The sequence below is a fragment of the Dryas octopetala genome, chromosome 1, assembly GCF_963921425.1.
Source record: "Dryas octopetala chromosome 1, drDryOcto1.1, whole genome shotgun sequence".
In the NCBI taxonomy this organism is placed as follows: domain Eukaryota; kingdom Viridiplantae; phylum Streptophyta; class Magnoliopsida; order Rosales; family Rosaceae; genus Dryas; species Dryas octopetala.
This window is the reverse complement of record NC_141366.1, coordinates 1,116,810-1,121,297: the sequence shown is the minus strand read 5'-3', so window position 1 is coordinate 1,121,297 and position 4,488 is coordinate 1,116,810. Positions and strand designations below refer to the sequence as shown.

The 4,488-nt window shown below is 33.3% G+C and overlaps 1 long non-coding RNA gene across 1 annotated transcript; it reads left to right on the top strand.

Annotated features, from left to right (window-relative positions):
* On the top strand, positions 1-4,207 carry LOC147296121 (uncharacterized). The gene is made up of 4 exons (XR_015119963.1): positions 1-365; positions 2,550-2,658; positions 2,901-2,960; positions 3,876-4,207. It is a non-coding gene; the product is annotated as an uncharacterized LOC147296121 (long non-coding RNA).
* The last annotated feature ends 281 nt before the right edge of the window (positions 4,208-4,488 follow it).

The following is a 4,488-nucleotide window of genomic DNA, read 5'->3' as shown; positions in this document are numbered from 1 at the left end:
TCCAAACTCGTTATGCCAGTCTTCCTCTCCCCCATCAATTAAACCCATCCAATGCTCCCTTTCTCCCCGATTGATTAAACTCATCCGGTCCTCTTAGCTCTCTTCCCCATCGATTCTGTCCTAGCTAAACCATCCATCGTCCGAATTGGAACTGGAAGTTCCAGAACAGGCGCGACTGGACAAAGCCCCATCGATTCTCCCAGCCTCTCTCCCCCATTGATTCTGTCCTAAACTCATTCTTGCCGTCGTTCTCTTCCCCCAAATCTCATCAACCACTTTCACAAAGTCAAAGCCCCATATTATTCCTAGCATAAGAATGTCTCGGGTCAACTACTATGCCTCTTCTTCCTGATTGCTTCATCCAGGTATAACAAGATTCTTCCTTTGCATCTTCTTTGTGGGTTTTTCTCAAATGGGTTTGATTGCGTTGCATTATTATCCCTATAAACTGAGGATGGATCTTTGATATATCAATGAGGGTTAATTTAGAACGATTGATCTGTCGTAGGAGATGTCATCCACAGTTGCTATGTCCATTAACTCTCTTAGAACTACAAATATATTTTACAAAACAGAATCACATTATTGCTTACATTTAAATTTCTTGGCATACCATTTAGGTATTTATGCACTTGATACAGAAATATTACATTCATGCGTGCTTTCCCTGTGTATCTATGTTTATCTCAAACATTCTGTTTTTCAGGTATTTGTTTGAAAATCATGTATTTTGTAGAATTATGTATTTGGGGATAAAAGTGTGAATTTTTATTACTTTCCTATAGAGGTATATATGATTATACAAACACACAGTAGAAGGAAAGCTAACAATCCTAATCAATATATATAGGAGTCAATTTACAGCTAATACTTTGCTAATTCACATATGTTGGCGTGAATTAGCCAACATACGTGAATTCATATAGATTACTCTCAATGATACCAAGGACCTCAATTATGGGATTTGTTTGCAACAGATATACAGTTTCCTATTTCATTGCATAAATACCTTCTGTGTGTGATTTGGTGTTTGCTACTTCTACCTATTCTCCACATTATCAAATGCAATTCTGTACAAAGAGTTTAGCAATCTTAAAGTACTCACCAATCCAAAGCGTCTTAGTTAGTTGAGTGAATTTCTTTTAATCTTGATGATGTTGGTATTGAAATGTATGAATCTTGAAAATCTGTGTGTATTGCAAAATATTGCGTTGAGTGAATATTGGCATAATTAGCTGAGCTAGCCTGACCTCTTTAGACTATACTGGCATAATTACCAGGACCACATATTATGTATATGCCAATGCTGGGTTGTTCTGAGGTTGCTTTCAAGGAGCTAGGAGATAACCATGAAACAATAAAAGGAGTGAATAATGTATATGAGTGTACCATATTTTAGAGTGCAGTGGGTGCATAATGGAAGTGTACAATAAAACCCCAGTGTTCTATCTAGCATGTCTGTGTACCATATTCAATTTTTGTGGTTGAATATCAGAACAAGCTTTCATCACATATACGAACCTATGTTTTTTTTTTACTGTTTAATTATTTTGTTCAATATAACCACCCTTTTTCAGATTGATTTGGAATGTGAGCATGTGAGTTTTTTAGGGGATGAACCATTTCCCACAGATGGCAAGGAATTTCGGTGACTAGTATAGGACAAATTTTTTTGTGTGGCGGCTATATTTGGTAATTAAACATTGCTAAATAGTCCACTCCCTTTTGAGTATACTTGAGAGGGAGCTTAATAATTGTGATGTTAATAACATATCCTTTTTTTTTTTTTTTCTAGATTCTATTTGTCTATGTTCTAAAGAGTTCCTAGCTGTAGTTGTCTAGTTTTTTAACGTATTTTATTATGTTCAGGAACAAAAGGGCTGCAATTATTTCAATAAAGAAGCTAGATAGCTAGTTGTAATTTTAATAAATTTGTTGACCAAGTATGACATGTTTTGTCATTATGTTGGATGTATTTGCATTTGATCGATTAATGTCTAATGGATATACTAATTTGTATATACGATCATCACAGAGGTATATACTCTGATTAAAGCATTAAGGAGGAGCTAATTCATTATCTAATTAGCATTTGAGAATGAATAAAACTATTTTTTCGAAGTTTACTAATCAAATTGCCACATATTTGAGCTACATGCATAACTCATTATGCATGTTTTATTTTTATAAAAGATGTGATCAATAAATATATAATATATTGCGAATAGTATTTGAGATAAAAATTGTTATCTTAATTTTTAAAATCCTGATCAATTAAACTAAGAGATAGAAAGGGAGATCAATTAAACTGCCATATCATATATAAGATCAATTAGTAATAAAAAGTTTAAAATATTAATAGGTGTTTTTAATATGAACAATAATTAAATTTCAATAGGAGGGTGCATGCTTAGTCTCCTCGGATGCCACCAGCTGAGCAATGATCCAGCTAGCCTGTCTAATGGGTGATGAGTTCAAGTTTGTAGCTGTACTTGCAAACATGGTCACCCTCACAAATGAAAATTTATATATTATTTCATATGTTGCAGGTATTCCTGATTTTGCTGAGGTTAATAGCTTCATTGGGAGTGTTTTTGATCCAGACACAAAGGGCCTAGCTCAGAAACTCAAGGAAATGGATCCCATCAATTCGAAACTGTGAGTTGGATTAAACTTTATCACTTTTCAGTGATTTATTCTTGCAAGTTTAAATCTATAATGCTTGAAATTGTGTAAGATTTTCCTGTTACAGAGAAAAGTTTATTGTCATTAGATAGAGGAAAGGACCCTGTATAATGGTGGTTTTTGGCCAATAAATAAATAGCGAGGGGAGGTCTGCCTATAATTATTATAATTGTGAGAGGTGATGTGACTGTAATTGTAATTGGTTATTTTTGCAGGTTTTGTTGTTGATGAGAAACCTCAGCATGAACTTGTCTAGTCCAGACTTTGAGCCAATTGTAAGTATTAATATTTCTTGTTGTTATAATTGTAATTTTCATTTGAGCAAGTTATATGTTTCTATTGTTTCTCATTGAGGCTATGCTTATTCTCATCAATCCCCAATCCCCTTTTAGATTTGGGTATCAAAAACAATGTGGTTCTGATGTATTGCTTTTTTCATAAAAGTGGTACATATGACTTGCTATGTCTAGTTGTTTACATGAGTTACTTGTTTTTGGGTTGCTGAAGGATTTCTGTTCTAGCATAATAAAGCTACATGTTTTTTTTTTTTTTTTGCTTACATGTTTTTCAGTGTCAAGCAGTATTAAAAATAAATACTGTCTAGGCTTTGTGGATAAATCATACATGCTGACTTAGAGAAAAATGATAAGTGTAAAATATAGAGGATAGTAAATGCTCTAATTATAAGTTTCAATTATTTTTTAGGTGGACTGTTTCTTTTTTAGATAACAATTCAAAATCTTGAGACTTAATGAAAAATGCAATATGGCAGTAAAAGCCTAGCAACATTCTCTCTTCATTCTCCCTAATGTCCTGACTTCTCATTTAATTTGACATCACCATACAAATATATTTCTTTTTTATAAAACTTGTGACATTCTTTAATGTTGACTGGTTAGTCATGTTGTTTGGTTTAGAGGAAGGTCCTGGTTAATATGAAAACAGTTACTGCAGGAATTGATGCCAATGCTCAGATTAATGATTTGTCATGTTGAACTTTTTAGTACTTAAAGTTAACTGGTATGTGCTTTCCATTTCTTATATCATCTACCAATGTACCCGGCCTCACTTATATTTCCTTCTCTTATCTTTTTCTTTCCCCCTTCTCATTTTTGGCCATTTTTACCTTGTGAGTGTTTGTTTTCACAACAACTTGGTGATATTTAACTTTTTCCCCTTTACGGAAGAAGTTTGCAGGAAGCCAAGCTGATAGAAAAGAGAGGGAAGAAGCCAAAGTACTGGAGATGCACTTTAACTTCAATGGAATTTGGGTTCAGACTATGTTTTGAATGAGGATTGCAAGTCTGGCAGCTAAGTGGATCATTCTTTTCATAAGACTTATAGTATTGTTGGAGCTTTTTGTAATACAAGTTGTCCTAGATTTGGTTTTTGTTGTTTAGTTTTGACATGGAGAATTTATGTTTATTGAAAAATCTAACTTTTTGTCTATTTTAATTATTAATTCAACTGGAAAATATTTTATTATTGGTAGATTAATGATTTTGCTTTGATTTTGAACAATTGGTGAATAACTATTTTGTTACTTAATTATTAGGTTAAATTGGTGGTTAACATTGGTCTACCAAATTATTTTTTAAAAAAAAAAAATATGAATGACAACGTGCAATTCAAAGTTGTCAAAAAATAAATAACAACATGCGATTGCATGTTGTTGAAACATTACCGCAACATGCACAGCACGTTGTTAATTAACCAGACTACAACGTGCGCACGTCGTCTTACATCCACTATAAACGAATGATCAGACATTGCCACGACATGCATCGCCTTTTTTGGCAACGT